Genomic DNA, 21699 nt, shown 5'->3' on the forward strand with positions numbered 1-21699 from the left:
TTCAGTAATGAGGAACAGGTTGAGGTTCCGGAGATGCTCTGTCGTCTGAATCTCTGCTTTCTTACTGTCTTCTTCTCCAAACACGCATGACTCCTTTCAATGGCAAGCTGTATGATCCTCTCGGATGAAAAATACCATGTACAGCTACCGCACGGCTAATCATCTGTCGGTTTCCACTAGCGTCGGAATAGGACCCTTGTCCTTTTGCACACTGTCACTGCGCCCAACATTCACAGGTTTGAAGCTAGTCACAGTCATCCCTTTCCGGATCTTACTCGGAATACCATAAACAAGGTTTAGACTTTTCAGATCCCATGAATACTGTCAATTAGTTCTAGCCTATACCACGAAGGTTGTAACCTCCGTACTCGGTCCGTGGATTAGAAACCCAAGAGATACGCACTCAAGCTGTCGCCCAATGACTACATTGAGATTAGATAGAACGGGAGTGGTTGTCAGGCACGCGTTCATAGGTTGAGGATAATGATGAGTGTCATGGATCATCATATTCTCTATATTGAAGTATGAGTGAGTATCCTAGAATAGAATCAAGCGTGATTGAATAGAAAATATTAGTAATTACATTAACCCATTGAAACACAGCAGGGCTCCTCACCACCACCTATGGGGTTTAGAGGCTCATGCTGTAGAAGATACAATAGAAGTGTAAAATGTCATGAGTTGCAAAATGAATCTCTAAAAGTAGTTTTTATACTAAACTAGTAACTTAGGTTTACAGAAAATGAATAACTAAGTGCAGATAGTGCAGAAATCCACTTCTGGACCCACTTGGTGTGTGTCTGGGCTGAGCTTTCAAGCTTTCACGAGCATATGCCCAAGGTTGGAGTTAAATGCCACCCTGGGTGCCAAAATGGGCATTTAATGCCAAGAATCATGCTAGTTCTGGCGTTTTACGCCAGAAAGTTTTAGGCTGGCTTTGAACATCAGTTTGGGCCATCAAATCTCAAGCAAAGTATGGACTATTATATATTTCTGGAAAGCCCAAGATGTTTACTTTCCAACGCAATTGAGAGCGTGCAAATTGGGCTTCTGTAGCTCCAGAAAAGCCACTCTGAGTGCAGAAGGGTCAGAATCCAACAGCATATGCAGTCCTTTTTCAGCCTCTGAATCAGATTTTTGCTCAGATCCCTCAATTTCAGCCAGAAAATACCTGAAATTACAGAAAAACACATAAACTCATAGTAAAGTCTAGAAATGTTATTTTTGAATAAAAACTAATAAAAATACAATAAAAAGTAATTAAATCATACCAAAAACTATGTAAAAACAATGCCAAAAAGAGTATAAATTATCCGCTCATCACAACACCAAACTTAAATTGTTGCTTGTCTCCAAGCAACTAAAAACAAAATAGGATAAAAAGAAGAGAAAATACAATAAATCCCAAACTTATCAATGAACTTAGTTCCAATTAGATGAGCGGGGCTACTAGCCTTTTTGCTTCTGAACAGTTTTGGCATCTCACTTTATCCTTTGAAGTTTAGAATAATTGGCATCCATAGGAACTCAGAATTCAGATAGTGTTATTGATTCTCCTAGTTCAGTATGTTGATTCTTGAACACAGTTACTTTATGAGTCTTGGTCGTGATGCTAAGCATTTTGTTTTCTAGTATTACCACCGGATACATAAATGCCACAGACACATAACTGGGTGAACATTTTCATATTGTGACTCAGCTTTGCTAGAGTCCCCAGTTAGAGGTGTCCAGAGCTCTTAAGCACACTCTTTTTGCTTTGGACCACGACTTTAACTGCTCAGTCTCAAGCTTTTCACTTGACACCTTCACGCCACAAGCACATGGTTAGGGACAGCTTGGTTTAGCCGCTTAGGCCAGGATTTTATTCCTGTGGGCCCTCCTATCCATTAATGCTTAAAGCCTTGGATCCCTCTTACCCTTGCATTTTGGGTTAAAGGGTTATTGGCTTTTTCTGCTTGCTTTTTCTTTTTCTTCCTTTTTTTTATTTTTTTTTCGCCTTTTTTTTTTTGCAAGCCTTGCTTTTCACTGCTTTTTCTTGCTTCAAGAATCAATTTTATTATTTTTTAGATTATCAATGACATTTCTCCTTTTTCCATTATTCTTTCAAGAGCCAACAATTTTAACATTCATAAACAACAAAATCAAAAACATGCACTGTTCAAGCATTCATTCAGAAAACAAAAATTATTGCCACCACATCAAAATAATTAAACTAATTTCATGATAAATTTCGAAACCCATGTACTTCTTTTTCTTTTACAAATAAAAATATTATTTAATTAAGAAAGGTGAGGGATTCATGGAATCATTCATATCTTTAAGACATAGACTCTAAACTTTATTGATCATGGAATAAAAATAAGACATAAAATAAACATAAAAACAGACAAATAATAATAAAAGAAAGGAAATTAAAGACATTAAAATAAATGACTCTAATACTAATGCTTATGTAACTCTTAAAATAGGTTTCTAATAATAAAAGTTATCACAGAGTTACGACTCAACAACCTTGATTTTGAGGGATAGGTGCTCCTTCAATCTGTGGGACATCCAACTCTTCAAGGGACAGCTTCTAACGCTTTAGCTCCTGTATCTCACGCCATTGTTTCTCTTGTTCTATGAACATTTTGCAAAGCATGATGTTTTGATTCTACTGTTCTTCTTTGAGTTGATTCACAGCTTCTTGCAGCTTGGTGACAAATGCTTCTAAGCGGGCCCAGTAGTCAAATTGAGAAATTTCTGGGAGGAGCTCATGCGCCCCCTCTTGATGGGGTTATCTTGAATTTGAGGTCCATCCATCACTTTTTTGGTGATTTGGCGTTCAACTGTGATATATTCATCCACACCCATATGTACTCCCGCATCTTTGCATAACAGACTAATCAAGCTTGGGTAGGCCAACTTGGCCTCAGTGGATTCCTTGTTTGCAAACATGTAAATTTCAACAGAGATCAGCTGATGAATCTCTACCTCCTCCCCCAGCATAATACAGTGAATCATCACTGCCCTCTTGATAGTGACTTCAGATCGGTTACTGGTTGGGAGAATAGAACGTCCTATGAAATCCAGCCACCCTCTAGTAACTGGTTTGAGATCTCCTCTCTTTAACTGGTTTGGGACACCTTTTGAATTGGTAATCCACTTGGTTCCAGGGATACATATGTCCTCTAGAACTTGATCTAGCCATTTATCCTTGAGCATTCTCCTGTTAAAGGATTCTGGATCATCTTGTAGTTGAGGAAGTTTAAGAACCTCTCTCACTTTATCAAAGTGGAAGTAAATAACCTTCCCTCTGACCATAGTCTGAAAGGTGTAGAAAGCAGTTCCCTCTAATCTTTGCTTCTCTGTCATCCACAGATTTGCATAGAATTCCTGGACCATGTTTCTTCCATCATGTATCTCAGGATTAGCCAGGACTTCCAAGCCCCTGTTTTGAATCTGCTCTTAGATCTCTGGGTATTCATCTTCTTTCAGATTGAACCTAACTTCTGGGATCACTGATCTTTTGCACACAATTTTGAAATAATGGTCTTCATGTTCTTTGGTGCAGAAGTTCTCATGCATCCAACGTGGCTTTGGATTGCTTTCTTTCTTCTCTTTTGAAGCATTTTGTCTTCCTTTGGGTGCCATGAGATTGGTTTGTTTTAACTTAGGGATCACGAAAATCACACCAGACTTAGAGATTTGCTTGTCCTCAAGCAAAATAAAAAGAAAAAAGATGAATAGATGGAGAGAAGCATTCGAATGAGGGATAAGAGGTGATGGCCGAATGTGTAAATAAAAGGGAGGGAGGGAAAGGGTTTGAAATTTTAGAAAAATATATGCTTTGAAAGATATGATTAATAAAAGATAAACATGACATAAAAAGGAGAAGATTGTTTTCAAAATTAAGAGATATGGAAAAGATTTGAGGAAATTAGATATGAATTTTTGTTTATGCATCTATGAAATAAAAGATAATATGAATGAGTTAAAAAATTGAAAAGAAATTGGAAATATGAATGAGTTTTTGAAAAGGAATTGAAAAGAATTGAAAAAAAATTAAAAAGAATGTATAAGATTATAAATTTTTGTGAATGAAAATTAAAAAGTGAATGTTGTGATGTTTGAATGCAGAAAATTTTGATTTAAAACATGAAAATTCAAAAAAAAAATTGAATTGGAAATGAAATTACCTCTCCTCTAGCTATACTGGCATTAAACGCCCAAAATGATAGCCATTCTGGTGTTTAACACCCATCTGGTGGCCATTTTGGGCGTTTAACGCCCAGCCAGATACCCTGGCTGGCGTTAAACGCCAGAAATCCTTCCTTACTGGGCATTTTTCTGAACTCCCAGAATGCTGCCAGTTCTGGCATTAAATGCCCAGAATGCTGCCCATTCTGGTGTTTAACGCCCAGAATGGTAGCCATTCTGGCGTTTAACGCCCAAATTGCCTCTTTACTGGCGTTTTAATGCCAGTGAGCTCTTTTTTTTTGTGATTCTTCTGCTTTATGTTCTGAACCTTCATATCCTTGACTTATTCACTGAAAAGCATTAACAAACATGAATAACAAAATTAAATGGACTTATATAATTGTTATAAACATCTAATTTTTTATAATGGCTGGGTTGCCTCCCAGCAAGTGCTTCTTTATTGTCTTTAGCTGGACTTTGCTGAGCTTTTTAATTTAGTCTCGGTTTTGAGCATTCTTGCTCAACATTGCCTTCAAGATAATGTTTGATTCTCTGTCCATTGACAATGAATGTTTTGTCAGAATCAATATCTTGAAGCTCTATATAGCCATATGGTGACACACTTGTTATCACATACGGTCCCCTCCACCGGGATTTCATTTTCCCAGGGAACAATCTGAGCCTAGAGTTAAACAGCAGGACTTTCTGCCCTTTCTCAAAGACTCTAGATGAAAGCCTTTTGTCATGCCATCTTTTGCTTTCTCTTTATAAATTTTAGCATTTTCGAAAGCATTGAGTCTGAATTCCTCCAGCTCATTCAATTGGAGTAATCTTTTCTCTCCAGCTACCTTAGCATCAAGGTTTAGGAACCTGGTTGCCCAATAGGCCTTGTGTTCCAGTTCCAGTGGCAGATGACAAGCTTTTCCATACACAAGCTGGTATGGAAAGGTCCCTATAGGAGTCTTGAATGCTGTTCTGTATGCCCACAAAGTATCACCCAGACTTCTTGCCCAATCCCTTCTATGGGTGCTCACAGTCCTTTCTAGGATTTGTTTGAGTTCTCTATTCGAGACTTCAGCCTGCCCATTTGTCTGTGGATGATATGGAGTTACCACTTTATGGTTAATTCCATATCTGACCAGAGCAGAGTCAAGCTATTTATTACAGAAATGAGTGCCTCCATAACTGATCAGTATCCTAGGGACAGCGAACCTACTGAAGATATACTTTTGGAGGAACTTCATTACTGTCTTAGTATCATTAGTGGGTGTTGCAATTGCCTCTACCCATTTAGATACATAGTCTACTGCCACCAGAATATAAGTGTTTGAATATGATGGTGGGAAAGGTCCCATGAAGTCAATACCCCATACATCAAACAACTCAATCTCTAAGATCCCTTGCTGAGGCATGGCGTAACCGTGAGGCAGATTACCAGCTCTCTGGCAACTGTCATAGTTACGTACAAACTCTTGGGAGTCTCTATAGAGGGTAGGCCAGTAGAAACCCCATTGGACAACCATTGTGGCTGTTCGCTCACCTCCAAAGTGTCCTCTATATTGTGATCCATGGCAATGCCATAGGATCTTCTGTGCCTCTTCTCTAGGCACACATCTACGGATTATTCCGTCTGCACACCTCTTAAAGAGATATGGTTCATCCCACAAGTAGTACTTTGCATCAGAAATTAATTTTTTCATTTGTTGCTTACTGTACTCTTTGGGTATGAATCTCACAGCTTTATAGTTTGCAATGTCTACAAACCATGATAATTCCTGAATGGCAAAGAGTTGCTCATCCAGAAAAGTTTCAGAGATCTCAGTAGGAGGGGGGATGCCCCTGCTACTGGTTTTATCCGGGACAGGTGATCAGCTACTTGGTTCTCTGTCTCTTATTTCTATATCAAACTCTTGCAGAAGCAACACCCATCTTATAAGTCTGGGTTTTCAATCCTGCTTTGTGAGGAGATATTTTAGAGCAGCATGATCAGTGTACACAATTACTTTTGATCCTACTAAATAAGATCTGAACTTGTCAATGGCATAAACCACTGCAAGCAACTCCTTTTCTGTGGTTGTGTAATTCTTCTGTGCATCATTCAAGACACAGCTAGCATAGTAAATGACGTGCAGAAGCTTGTTATGCCTCTGTCCTAATACTGCACCAATGGCATGATCACTGGCATCACACATTAGTTTGAATGGTAATGTCCAGTTTGGTGCAGAAATAACTGGTGCTATGACTAGCTTAGCTTTCAGAGTCTCAAACGCCTGCAGACACTCTGTGTCAAAGACAAATGGCATGTCAGCAGCTAGCAGATTGCTCAGAGGTTTTGCAATTTTTGAAAAATCCTTTATAATCCTCCTATAGAATCCTGCATGCCCCAGAAAGCTTCTGATTGCCTTAATATTGGTAGGTGGTGGTAATTTTTCAATTACCTCTACCTTAGCTTGATCCACCTCTATTCCCTTGTTCAAAATTTTGTGCCCAAGGACAATTCCTTCAGTCACCATAAAGTGACATTTCTCCCAGTTTAAAACCAGGTTAGTCTCTTGGCACCTTTTTAGAACAAGTGCTAGATGGTCAAGACAGGAGCTGAATGAGTCTCCAAATACTGAGAAGTCATCCATGAAGACTTCCATAAATTTCTCTACCATATCAGAAAAAATAGAGAGCATGCACCTCTGAAAGGTTGCAGGTGCATTGCACAGACCAAATGGCATCCTTCTGTAGGCGAATACCCCAGATGGACATGTGAATGCTGTTTTCTCTTAGTCCTGAGGATCTACTGCAATTTGTTTGTAACCTGAATAGCCATCCAAAAAGCAGTAGTATTCATGACCTGCTAGTCTCTCTAGCATCTGGTCTATGAATGGTAAAGGAAAATGATCCTTCCTGGTGGCTGTATTGAGCCTTCTGTAGTCTATACACATACGCCACCCTGTAACTGTTCTTGTAGGAATCAGTTCATTCTTTTCATTATGAACCACTATCATGCCTCCCTTCTTGGGGACAACTTGGACAGGGCTCACCCAGGGGCTATCAGAAATAGGATAAATAATCCCAGCCTCTAGTAACTTAGTGACCTCTTTCTGCACCACCTCCTTCATGGCTGGATTCAGCTGACTCTGTGGTTGAACCACTGGCTTAGCATCATCCTCCAATAGGATCTTGTGCATGCATCTAGCGGGGCTAATGCCCTTAAGATCACTTATGGACCACTCAAGAGCTGTCTTGTGTGTCCTTAGCACCTGAATTAGTGCTTTCTCTTCCTGTGGCTCCAAGGTAGAGCTTATGATCATGGGAAAAGTGTCATCTTCTCCTAGAAATGCATATTTCAGGGATGGTGGTAGTGGTTTGAGCTCGGGTTTAGGAGGCTTCTCCTCTTCCTGAGGAGTTTTCAGAGGTTCTTCTGTTTTCTCTGGTTCCTCCAGATCAGGCTGAACATCTTTAAAAATGTCCTCTAGCTCTGATTCGAGACTCTCAGACTCTCAGTCATATTGACTTCTTACACCAGGGAGTCAATAATATCAGCTCTCATGTAGTCCTTTGATGTGTCTGGATGCTGCATAGCTTTGACATCATTCAACTTAAACTCATCCTCATTGACTATTATGGTTATCTCCCCTTTTTGGACGTCAATGAGGGTTCGTCCAATTGCTAGGAAAGGTCTTCCTAGAATGAGAGTTGCATTCTTGTGCACCTCCATTTCCAGCACTACAAAGTCAGTGAGAAAGGCAAATGGCCCAACCTTGACAATCATTTCCTCAATTACGCCTGATGGAATCTTAATGGAGTCATCAACAAGTTGAAGACATATCCGGGTTGGTTTAATTTCATCATTCAAAGCAAGCTTTTTGATAGTGGATGCAGGTATTAGGTTTATACTTTCCCCAATATCACATAGAGTTGTCTTGGTACAAGCACCATCTACTGTGCATGGTATCATAAAGCTTCCGGGATCTTTAAGCTTTTCTAGTAAGCTTTTCAGAATGACTGCATTGCATTCTTCAGTGAGGAAAACTTTTTTCAGTTTCTCTCCAATCCTTCTTATGACATAAGATTTCTTTCATGAACTTAGCATAAGAGGGTATTTGCTCAAGTGCCTCTGCAAACGGAATCTTTATTTCAAGAGTCCTGAGATAGTCTGCAAAGCGGGCAAATTGTTTATCCTGTTCCGCTTGGCATAGTTTCTGAGGATAAGGCATCTTGGCTTTGTATTCTTCAACCTTAGTTGCTGCAGGTTTATTTCCTACAGAAGTGGTTGGAGAAGCCTGCTTAAGGGAGTTATTATCAGCAGTTTCAGGTGTCTGATCCCTTATTGGCGTTTGAACACCAGAATTGGGTGCTGCATGGGCATTTAACGCCAGATTGTCACCCTTTTCTGGCGTTTGGACACCAGAACTGGCCATCCCTTGGGCGTTTAACGCCACTTTCTTACCCTTTTCTGGCATTTGAACGCCAGAATCATTCCTTTCTGGGCTTTTACTGTCCTCAGAGGGATTTTGCGCAGTGGGTTGGTCATCCTCTTTCATTTGTTCCTTTCTTGGCTTTCTGCTGCTTTGAATTGAGACATTTAATGTCTTCCCACTCCTTAATTGAACAGCTTGGCATTCTTCTGTTATCTGTTTAGATAGCTGCTGTCTTGTCTGATTCAAGTGTTTTTCCATATTTTCATTAGCATCTTTGGTTTCTTGCAACATCTCTTTAAATTCTGCTAACTATTTTGTTATAACAAGCAATTGTTGATTGAGTTCAGCAACTTGTTCTTGAGGACTAAGTTCAGTGGATACTGCATTAGCTTCTTCTTTCATGGAGGACCCACTAATTAAGTATAGATATTGATTTCTAGCAACTGTGTCAATGAGCTCTTGAGCCTCTTCAATTGTCTTTCTCATATGTATAGATCCACCAGCTGAGTGGTCTAGAGACATTTGGGCCTTTTCTGTAAGCCCATAGTAAAAGATGTCTAATTGCACCCATTCTGAAAACATTTCAGAGGGGCATTTCCTTAGCATCCCTCTGTACCTCTCTCAAGCATTATAAAGAGATTCATTATCCTCTTGTTTAAATCCTTGGATGTCCAACCTTAGCTGTGTCATCCTTTTTGGAGGGAAATATTGATTCAGGAAATTGTCTGATAACTGTTTCCATGTTCTTATGCTTGTTGTGGGTTGGTTGTTTAACCACCTCTTAGCTTGATCTTTTACAGCAAATAAAAACAGTAATAATCTGTAGACATCCTGATCTACTTCCTTATCACGTACTGTGTCAGCAATTTGTAAGAACTATGCCAGAAACTCAGTAGGTTCTTCCTGTGGAAGACCAGAATACTAGCAATTTTGCTGCACCATGATAATGAGCTGAGGATTTAGCTCAAAGCTGCTTTCTCTAATGGGAGGTATACAGATACTACTCCCATAGGAAGTATTAGTGGGGTTAGCATATGACCCCAGAGTCCTTCTGGACTGTTCATTTCCACTTAGGTCCATGATGGAGAAAATAAAATATTTTTATTTTTATTTTATTTAATTAAGGATAAACAAATTCAAAAGAAAAAAAATAAAATAAAATAATTGGAAACTAGAAAATAAGTTTCGAAAACTAAAAGAAAAAAAATAAAATAGAATATACTAAAATAAAAAAATTTGAATACTAAAATGGCTAATTAATTAAAAAGATTTGAAAAAGATATGATTTTAAAATTTGAAGATTGAAACTTTCTCAACAAGGAAATACCAAACTTAAAATTTTTCAATCAAAATAATAAAATAGTGCAAGTAATTCGAAAATTATGAGTAAAATAAAAAAGGATTTTGAAAAATTTTATAAAAGATTTTCGAAAAAAATAATAATAAAAGAAATTTGAAAAGGAATTTGTTCTGGAAAAGATTTAAGAAGATAAATTTTTAAAATTGAAATTCTAACTTGCCTAACAAGAAACTACCAAATTTTAAAAATTTTGACTAAATCAAACTAAGGAATTCGAAAATAATGAGCAAATAAAGGAAAAGATATTTTATTGAATTTTTTTTTAATTTAATGAGGAAAGAGAAAAACAATAAAATGACACCAAACTTAGAATTTTTTAGATCAAAACAAAGAAAATAATCAAGACAACTTTGAATGTCAAGATGAACACCAAGAACACTTTGAAGATCAAGATGAACACCAAGAACAAATTTTGGAAATTTTTAAAAAAATAAAAACACAAAGGACACCAAACTTAAAAATTTTTATACTTTGGACACTAATAATTCAAAAATGCACAAGAAAAACAAGAAAAGACACAAAAGCAAGAAAAACTAAAGATCAAACAAGGAAAATAAACAAGAACAACTTGAAGATTAAGAAAGAACTAAGAACATATGATTCTAAAAATTGAAAGAAAAATAAAATCATGCAATTGATACCAAACTTAAAACATGAAACTAAACTCAAACAGAAGACTAAATTATGAAGTTATTGGTTTTAAAAATTTTCGAAATTAATTTAGAAAAAGAAAATCAGGATTTTAAAATTTTAAGTAAAAACAATAATAGAAGACTCAATTTTTTTGTGACTCTAAACCAGAAAGATAAATTTTTCCTAATCTAAGCAACAAAATAAACCGTCAGTTGTCCAAACTCGAACAATCCCCAGCAATGGCGCCAAAAACTTGGTGCACGAAATTGTGATCACACTTTTCACAACACCTCACAACTAACTAGCAAGTGCATTGGGTCATCCAAGAAATATCTTACGTGAGTGAGGGTCGATCCCACAGAGATTGCTGGCTTGAAGCAAGCTATGGTTATCTTGTAAATCTTAGTCAGGAGATTAATGATAAAAAAAATTTTGTTTGCGAAAAATAAATAACATGAAATAAAAGGTTACTTGTGATTCAGTAATGAGGAACAGGTTGAGGTTCCGGAGATGCTCTGTCGTCTAAATCTCTGCTTTCCTACTGTCTTCTTCTCCAAACACGCATGGCTCCCTTCAATGGCAAGCTGTATGATCCTCTCGGATGAAAAATACCAGGTACGATCTCTGCACGGCTAATCAACTGTCGGATTTCTCGTCTCGGATGAAAAATACCATGTACAGCTACCGCATGGCTAATCATCTGTCGGTTCTCACTAGCGTCGGAATAGGACCCTTGTCCTTTTGCACACTGTCACTGCGCCCAACATTCGCAGGTTTGAAGCTCGTCACAGTCATCCCTTCCCGGATCCTACTCAGAATACCACAGACAAGGTTTAGACTTTCCAGATCTCAGGAATGCTGCCAATTGGTTCTAGCCTATACCTCAAAGGTTCTAACCTCCGGACTCAGTCCGTGGATTAGAAACCCAAGAGATACGCACTCAAGCTGTCGCCCAATGACTACGTTGAGCTCAGATAGAATGGGAGTGGTTTTCAAGCACGTGTTCATAGGTTGAGGATAATGATGAGTGTCACGGATTATCATATTCTCTATATTGAAGTACGAGTGAGTATCTTAGAATAGAATCAAGCGTGATTGAATAGAAAACAGTAGTAATTGCATTAACCCATTGAAACACAGCAGAGCTCCTCACCCCCACCTATGGGGTTTAGAGGCTCATGATGTAGAAGATACAATAGAAGTGTAAAATGTCATGAGTTGCAAAATGAATCTCTAAAAGTAGTTTTTATACTAAACTAGTAACTTAGGTTTACAGAAAATGAATAACTAAGTGCAGATAGTGCAGAAATCCACTTTCGGGACCCACTTGGTACGTGTCTGGGCTGAGCTTTCAATTTTTCACGTGCATATGCCCATGGTTGGAGTTAAATGCCACCCTGGGTGCCAAAATGGGCGTTTAATGCCAAGAATCATGCCAGTTCTGGCGTTTTATGCCAGAAAGTTTTAGGCTGACTTTGAACATCAGTTTGGGCCATCAAATCTCGAGCAAAGTATGGACTATTATATATTGCTGGAAAGCCCAAGATGTCTACTTTCCAACGCAATTGAGAGCGAGCCAATTGGGTTTCTGTAGCTCCAGAAAAGCCACTCTAAGTGCAGAAGGGTCAGAATCCAACAGCATCTGCAGTCTTTTTTCAGCCTCTGAATCAGATTTTTGCTTAGGTCCCTCAATTTCAGCCAGAAAATACCTGAAATTACAGAAAAATACACAAACTCATAGTAAAGTCTAGAAATATTATTTTTGAATAAAAACTAATAAAAATACAATAAAAAGTAATTAAATCATACTAAAAACTATGTAAAAACAATGCCAAAAAGGGTATAAATTATCCACTCATCATGAGGTAAATGATGAAATCATTCGAATCTTTCTTTTATTTTAGTTCTTGTTTGATAGAATGTTAGAGTTATAAACTATCTATAATCAATTCAATTTCACCTTTAGATATAAAATTACAATTTTCGCACTTAAAGTAAATTGGTAATTCATATGCTATCTGATCTTTTCCACTAGAACAGGAGAAGTACATTTCAGCAATGCAAATTAGAAAGCAAATTTGGTGATTTCTTTTTATTTCTTAATTTGTGTACTTAAAGTACTGAAAATATACTCCCAAGATATTTATTAAATCAAGAATATAGACAATGGTATCAAGTGCTTCATTCTTTATAGTTCCAAGATTTTTTCTTTTTGAAAGAAAGAAAGAGCTCAACACTTATAGTGAAGCTTATTACAATTGAAGAATTAAAAAAAGAAACAAAGACAATTAAAGTAATTCCAAGATTCATTTTCTCACATGGTGAAGTATTTTTATTAATCATCTGTGTTTGAAGTTGTTCTACAGAGAATTATATCTCCGATAAGCTTCTTATGTAACTTTTGTTTGTGTAGATACAAGCTGTAACACCCTAATTAGTCTAAGATTTACCTCGCATCGTAAAGCGAAGGTTAATCAGAGATTACGATAGTTCTAAGCTCATACATAATATATATATATATATATATATATATATATATATATATATATATATATATATATATAGAGAGAGAGAGAGAAAGAATAGTATAATCTAGAAGCCCGATGAAGGATATAGCTCAAATTTTAGATTTGAAAAGTGCAAAACGTACTAACGAAGCTACTAGCTTAAAACACAAGGTACGGATAAGATATATCAAAAGATAGTAGTATAATATCATAAGAATCTAGCCTCGGCTCGCGGAGTTTAAGCCGGCTAGCCATATACAAGTATACAGAATCATACAGAAACCTGACGGTTTAAAAACAATTTATACAAGTTTTTCTCTCATAATACAAGCCTCTAGGCAAAGACAAAATACAAAAAGAGAGATGTATAAACAAGATAAACCAAAAAGACTCCAAAAGAATCCAAGATCCTCCGCTTCTGTCACCATCCAAAGCAACTCACCGAGGTGGGTTGCGACCTGCATCTGAAAAATACAACAGAAATATGATATGAGAACCGGGGGTTCTCAGTATGGTAACAGTGCCTAGTGATGTAGGATATAAGACCCCGGGATGCCAAAGGCAATCCTAGCTCCATATCCATCACAAGATTCAACTTAAAGCATTCTAAAACAAATAAGCATAATTATATGAAACCTTAACATAACTAAACAGGGTACTCTATCTTAGGGGAATACTATTCTAACTAAACACCGATGTCCCACAGCCTTCACCAACCTATCCTCCATGCGATCTCATCGCCACCACCTTCCGAACCTCCTTAATCCCAGTAGAAAGCACAGTTAATAACAATACAAGTAATTCACAAGTAAAAGCATACAAGGCAAGTAGATCAAGTAAGCAAATAGGCATGTTATTTAATTAGGCATACAATTACAAGTCGGCAAAGCAAACAAACAGATAGAAAATGCATATGATGAATGCCTGCCCTACTGGCTGTGATATCACATTGCCGGTTCAATTGCCAACCCGAGACATCTCCATGGAGATGTCGCCCTTCAGATTTTCTCATATGGGAACCCCCGAGATATAGTGCCCGGATCACTGTCTAGGTACCGGCGCCTGCACGCTCTATTGATCCGAAGGGATGCGAGCGGGATACTCTTGCCACATACCTCACATCTCAACGCAAGCGGGACGAACCACCGTCCCTGCCGGGCGCATAGCATCTCATATTCTCAGTAAAAACAATATTTCAGTATACATGGATCCATCATCTCATTCAGAGTCCACGACTCATCTCAACCACTGCCCATTCATAACTCAGTTTCTAAATATCAACAGTTCATCATTCCTCATCTCATATATCACTCATCCTTCACCTAACGTCAAACCATTCTCAGCACGCCAGAAACCTAGGCCTCCGTTTTCTAATTTATCATAAAATCATCTACTAGAACCCTTAGGTTATATCCCATGTTCTGATACTCAAAACTAGGCCCAAAAGTCTTAAAATGGTGTTATAGAAGCTTACAACCTTGTTGGGAAGGTAGAATAGTTGAAAAACAAGTAAAATTTGAGAAACAGGGCGTGTGCGGCCGCACAGGGGTGTGTGCGTGCGCATGCCCAGGAGATTTTAAAATGTGTGCATATGCACAGGGATGTGGGTACGCATAGGTGGCAAAACTTACAGAATCTGTTCACTCGCACAACCTGTGCCAGCGCCCCTAACAGACTGGCCTTCCCAACGTGTGCGTTCGCACAGGCCTGTGCGTCCGCACATGTTGAAATTCTTCCTTAGATATGTGCGCGCACAAGCTGTGCTAGCACTGCAAATAGAACGCATTTCTCTACCTGTGCATGCACACAGGTGTGTACGTCCGTACAGGTCAAAATTTTCGCAGGGTGTGCGCTCGCACATATCAGAAATCATGAAATTCTGCAACCTTGCAGAATTTCATATTTTTAACACCAACTTTGAATGATCATAACTTCCTCTACAAAATTCCAATTTTCACAAACTTCATATCTATTTAAAGGGTTTTGAAAGATCTTTAATTCTAAACAAATTTCAATCAATTTTGAAAACCGAGAAAAAAGTTATGATCGAACAAAGTTCACCAAAAACCCAAATTTTACCAAACTTCACAATTACCAACATTTCTTACCCATACACATTCCAACCTATACCAAACCATTCAAAACTCCATTTCTTATCAAATTCCACACTCTAAGACATATTACACCATTTTTACTACTCTTTTCTTTACATTTTCAACATTTTCAACCTTGAATTTCAATATCCAACACATCAAGCAATTTCCCACCAACACATTCACAATTTTTCATTTCATCAATATCAATCTTTCTCATCAACTCATTCATATTCCATATTAATGACTAACATACATATTCATACAAGTTCATCCTACATCATATTCCAACCCCATTATCTCAATCAACATTTACAATATCAACAACTCAAACAATCATCAACAACATAAAAATTCCAAACCTATCCTATGGGTCACTAGCCTAAGTGTCCATGAATATCATATACTACATAGAGAAAATCGAAACCATACCTTGGCCGATTCCCTATATGCACCAAAACTCCAATAAGCACAACAAGCTCCCAACCACAATCCAAGCTTTCAATTCCACTCCAATAAGCACAAATAAGTTCTAATAGCTCCCAAAGCCACAATAATCAAACTATATGCATACAAATTACCTCAAATCAACCTAGGGTTCCAATTGAACATAAATTCACAAGGGTTTAGTGGCTCTTAACTTTTCCAACTGATTTGGATGTCAAAACCCAAAGCTAAGCAAAGATTATAGTGAACCTAAACATCCAAAATCACAAAAACTCACTTAATCACAAACCCTATGAACCAAAATTTTGGAGAGGAGAATAGAAAAGGTTTCATGGTTACCTCTCCAGTTTCTTGTATGAGTTTTGTAGAGCTCTTCACGAGAAACGTGTAGCCGCAAATGGTGCGGCGATCGGAGCTCTCTAACTCAAGATATGAGCGTAGGAAGTTGGAAGTTGACAATGAATAGTGCTCATGGGGTTTCTCTCTTCTTCTCCTTTCAACATGTATGAGTGTGTTTGTTTGTGTTTTATGCTGAAATGGGTTCACTTATGAACCCTTTTATATGTTGGGCTTGGGTCCAATTTGGGTCGGGTCCAACCCGTTAGCGTTTTTAGCCCGTTTGGCCCAACTTCGGGCCAAACCTTTAAAATTAACACCCGGTTTTCCATTTATAACCTTTTTCTAAGGTTTTTAACAGTTTTCACTTTTTCTCGTGCGGTACCGGGCAGACTTGAACCGGTTCAACCGGTTCAACTGCCGGTTCGCGGTTTTTCACGATTTTTCGCAGAAAGCACATTTTCTGACTCAGAAAAATCCACTGAGTCCAAATCACCTTTAAATCCTCAAATTCTCTCTCTAAATTTTCGGAATCTAATTTGGACAATATTAATTACTTAATTAACCGGTTGATTAATTGCAATTCTTACACAAGCTGCATTTCGAACGGATGAAATCAAAAGAACTCCTCTAACACCACAAGATGAGATGAGAGAGGGAATGAGCTACTTTCTCGAAACAATTTGGATGGGAGTGCCAAAATTTCTGTGTCGGCTCGATACAGCTTTGAAGAACATAGGGATAAATGAGCGTATACCTTACAATGCTCCTCTTATTCAATTCTCATCTTGGATGGGTGGTGATCACGATAGTATGATCTTAATTGTTGCAAGAAACATTCTCTCAATATACATTAAAAATGGAAGGGTCAGCATATAATTCATGTTTGATATGATGATTCGGATAATCAGAAAGTGACTCCTGAAGTGACAAGGGATGTTTGCTTACTTGCTAGAATAATGGCTGCTAATTAGTATTATTCCCAGATAGAAGATCTTATGTTTGAAGTAATTTATTTTTAGAGAAATAATTTGTATTATACCCAAATAGAAGATCTTATGGCTGCTAATTTATTATGGCAACCTAAATTTTGTTTAGGATAATTTTTATTATTTAAAGAATATTGCATAGTATTATTATGTATTTATTTTTATTTTATAATATTTCACTAATTTAATTAAAAATATAGGATTATATATCATTATATTATTAAATATTAGATTTTAGAAAAAAATTATTAATATATATATATATATATATATATATATATATATATAGAAAATAAAAAAAATAATGAGAGACTTAAAGCTACACTTATATACAGTAGTTATAGTATACAAAAATAAAATGACGGACCTAAGGCTACACTTATAAACGGTAGTCATGGTATATAATGTGACTATGCTTTACAGGTGATGCAGTAGCGTTGAAAAGCGTAGCCTATTCTAGTAAAAATGCAAACTAAAAAGCGTAGCCTTTGGTCCTGGATAGCATCACTTGAAAAGCGCACCCTATTCCCAAACGCCAAAAGTGTAGCCCTTGGTGCAGAAAAGCGTAGCCTTTGAGAATAGGCAACGGCGGAATAGGTATCCTCACTAAAGCGTCTCCGTAGTCTGAAAAACGTAACCTTAACTTAAGACATCATTTTTTTTTACTTTTAGTTACACTCTTCAAGTGTATTTGAATGGATGTTTTTCTTGTAGTGAAAATTCAATAATAGTTGAATTTACATTGATACCATGCTCATTTATATACACCGCAAGAGTAAAGAATATAATGGCTATATAAGTTGTTATAAGCTGCATTAGTTTAACCAACTACAAGAACTCTATTTTTGATAATTTTTTTATTCTATATGCTAACAGAATAAAATAACCATCTTACTTTTCAATTTTCTTGATCTTACTAATGCCAGGGTATCTTGGCCAGTTTCACTGACCTTTTCTTTACTGTTTTTAGGTTAGTTTCATGCATTTCTTTAGGAAATAAGCTAGTTTTGGGTAAATATTCACTTATGCCTTAACTCAAGCATACATTGTGCATTTCACATGATTTCATGAGGATTTTGCATAAGTTTAGTGACAAATATTATGTTGCATTACTCATGACTTGGACTAGAGCTTTGATGCATTTTGTTGCTTGATTTCAGGACCAAAAAGAAGCAAGAAAAGGGGAGGTAACTTGCAAGATTAATGAGAAAAGTGATTGCCAATAACACTCTCAAAAAAGCCATCAATGCCCACGTTAGAGAGTCACGTTAACCAAGTTAACGTGAACTCTAACGTGGAGAAGAGAAGTTGAGCCAACGTTAGTGACACTCAACATTGTCACTAACGTTGGGAATCACTTATAAGTGGCCACGTTAGAAGCCACGTTAACCTAGTTAACGTGGCCTCTAACGTTAAAGGGGGGAAGAGAAGCCAACGTTAGTGACACTCAACATTGTCACTAACGTTGGCCTATGGTGCAAAGTACCACGTTAACTTGGTTAACGTGGGAACTAACGTGGAGGATGAAGAGTTGTCGACAACGTTAGTGACACTCAACATTGTCACTAACGTTGAAGCAACCACACAACCCCCAAGAGTCACGTTAACTTCCACGTTAACTTAGTTAACATGGAAGCTAACGATGAGAAATGAAGGATGAGCCAACGCTAGTGACACTCAACATTGTCACTAACGTTGGGATGGCTAAAAGATGGCCACGTTAGAAGCCACGTTAACCTAGTTAACGTGGACTCCAACGTGAGACCTAGGGGCACATTGGAACGTTAGTGACAATGTTGAATGTCACTAACGTTCTCGAAGGATGGCAAAGGCCACGTTAGAAGCCACGTTAACCTAGTTAACGTGAGCTTTAACGTGAAGCAAGAAGGGGCACACTGGAACGTTAGTGACAATGTTGAGTGACACTAACATTCTCGAAGGTTGACAAGGCAACGTTAAAAGCCACGTTAACCTAGTTAACGTGGATTTTAACGTGAGGCAAAAGAGGTGCATTGGAACGTTAGTGACAATGTTAAGTGTCACTAACGTTCCCGAACTTGGACTTTCACTAAATGATTAACACTCCTTACGCCCTGAGCTTAAGTCTCTGCCCACTCCGCACTTTCTCTCTGCAAGTAAAGCCAAGCCCAAATAAAGAAAGGAACTGCTTCAAACTCAAGATCCAAAGGCCCAAGACTTGAAGAGTGAACTAGAAGCTGAGAAGAGTAGTATATATAGGAGTAGCTTTGAATTGTAAAGGAGTTCTGGAGGCTGAAGAACCACTCTCTGTATTTTACTTTCTTTGCAATTTCTAGTTTTATGATGTATTCTCCATCTTTGTTTTCATTTTCAAGAGCTATGAACAACTAAACCCCTTTCATTGGGTTAGGGAGCTCTGTTGTAATTTGATGAATCAATACTAATTTTCATTGTTCTTCTTCTATCTTTCCTCTTGATTTTACTTGAAAGCTTTCGATCTTCATCCAATTGAGTAGTTATCTTGGAAGAGAAGCTATTCAAACTTGGATCTCTTTTGAACCTTGGAAGAGGAATGAAGAGATCAAGCTAGAAATGCTTTCTCATGCTGGACCAAATTGGGTTTGGATGGGTATGTGACTGTAACCCTCTCAATACTTGGTTTGGGAAATGCATGTGGTATAATCAGTGACCATACTTCATCTCTTCTCATGAGCAATTGACCAAGGAATTGGCTATTGATCAAGATTTGAGAGATTGAATTGCAAGGAATTGCAATTCAATCACTTAAGATTGCCAAGGAGATCAATGAGTGCATTGATTGAGAAAGAGATGAAAATGAACTTGATCCGGAGAATTGCAACATCTCCTAAGCCCAATGAACTCCCCATCTCTAATCTTACTCATTCTCTTTAATTTCTGCGATTTACTTTTATGAGCAAATCCCCCATTCCCATTTATAATTCTGCAATTTATTTTCAGTCATTTACTTCCAGTCCTTTAATTCTAGCATTTACTTTTCTGTTATTTACATTCCCGCCATTTTATTTTCTGCAACTCTTAACTCAATTTCTGGATTCGCTCAACTAGAACATTCTTCTAATTAAAGTTGCTTGATCAATCAATCCCTGTGGGATTCAACCTCACTCTATTGTGAGTTTTTACTTGACGACAACTTCGGTACACTTGCCGAAGGAAGATTTGTTGAGAGACAAGTTTTTCCCGCATCAAGTTTATGGCGTCGTTGCCGGGGATTGATTGTGCATCAACAATGATTAGATTGGAAGATCACTAAATTGAGCATTTTATTTTGTGAATTTCATTTTTCTGTTTGAGAGATTTGCTTTTTGTTTTAGCTAAACTTCTTCCCTTCTCCCTCTACCCGTTTGTTTTTCTTTGTTATTTTCAATTCTTTTTGCTAACCCACTAACTGTTTGATATATTGCATCACCCACAACTAACAATAACTCTGACACAAATACTGTCTGCACCTATTTTCTTTGTTTGTACTTGTTGGTTGTATGACAGGGAGAAGAAGCGGGGCTTCAACTTCCTTTGATTCTGAATCAGAGAGAACCTTCCTTAGACTAAGGAGGGAGGCAAAAGGAAAATGAGTAGTTAGTGCTGAAGAAGAAGAGGAATACTTTGAGGAATACTTTGAACCAAACATGGAAGAAAACATGGAAAATCATCATGAAGAAGAGACTCACAACCATGGCAGAGGAGGTGGAGCAAATCATGCTGGGGAGGATAGAAGAGTTTTGGGCTCTTACATTAATCCAAACCCAGGCAATTGTGGAAGTAGCATCCAAAAGCCAACAATCCATGCCAACAACTTTGAACTTAAACCACAGCTCATCACCCTTGTTCAGAACAACTGTTCGTTTGGAGGAGGTGTTCAAGAAGATCCCAACCAATATTTGACCACCTTCCTGAGAATATGTGACACAGTGAAATCTAATGGTGTTCATCCTGACGCCTATAGATTGCTCTTATTTCCCTTCTCACTCAGAGACAAGGCAGCCAAGTGGCTGGAATCCTTCCCCAGGGAGAGCTTGACGACTTGGGAGGATGTGGTGAATAAATTCTTAGCAAGATTCTACCCTCCTCAACGAATCAATAGGCTGAGAGCTGAGGTTCAAACCTTCAGGCAACAGGATGGTGAGACTCTGTATGAAGCATGGGAGAGGTTCAAAGACTTAACAAGGAGGTGTCCACCTGACATGTTAAACGAATGGGTCCAGCTGCACATTTTCTATGAAGGGCTCTCTTATGAGTCAAAGAAGGCAGTAGACCATTCATCTGGAGGGTCCTTGAACAAGAAGAATACCATTGAGGAAGCCATAGATGTTATTGAAACAGTAGCAGAAAACGACTACTTCTATGCTTCCGAAAGAGGGAACACAAGAGGAGTGATGGAGCTAAACAATGTAGACGCTCTGTTGGCCCAAAACAAGCTCATTACCCAGCAGCTGGCTGACCTCACCAAGAAGATAGAGATGAACCAAGTAGCAGCAATCTCCACTTCATCAACAACACAAGAAGGAGTAAACCAAGAAGCAGAAGGGAGTCAGGAGCAAGCCAACTACATTGGGAATTCACCAAGGAAAAACTATTATCCATACTCCAAGACTTACAACCCTGGATGGAGAAATCACCCGAACTTTGGGTGTGGAAGTGAGCAAGATCAAAACCAAGACCAGAGACATTACAACTCCAACAACAATGCAGCTCACCAACAATTCACCCAGAGGACATCTCAACACC

The 21699-nt window shown here is 37.9% G+C and overlaps 1 non-coding gene across 1 annotated transcript; it reads right to left on the reverse strand.

Annotated features, from left to right (window-relative positions):
- Positions 1–21053: 21053 nt before the first annotated feature.
- LOC148562480 (small nucleolar RNA R71) lies at positions 21054–21157 on the reverse strand. Its single transcript, XR_015886667.1, has one exon. It is a non-coding gene; the product is annotated as a small nucleolar RNA R71 (small nucleolar RNA).
- Positions 21158–21699: the final 542 nt, after the last annotated feature.

This window comes from Arachis ipaensis, chromosome B6 (assembly GCF_059453495.1).
Source record: "Arachis ipaensis isolate K30076 ecotype BB chromosome B6, ASM5945349v1, whole genome shotgun sequence".
In the NCBI taxonomy this organism is placed as follows: domain Eukaryota; kingdom Viridiplantae; phylum Streptophyta; class Magnoliopsida; order Fabales; family Fabaceae; genus Arachis; species Arachis ipaensis.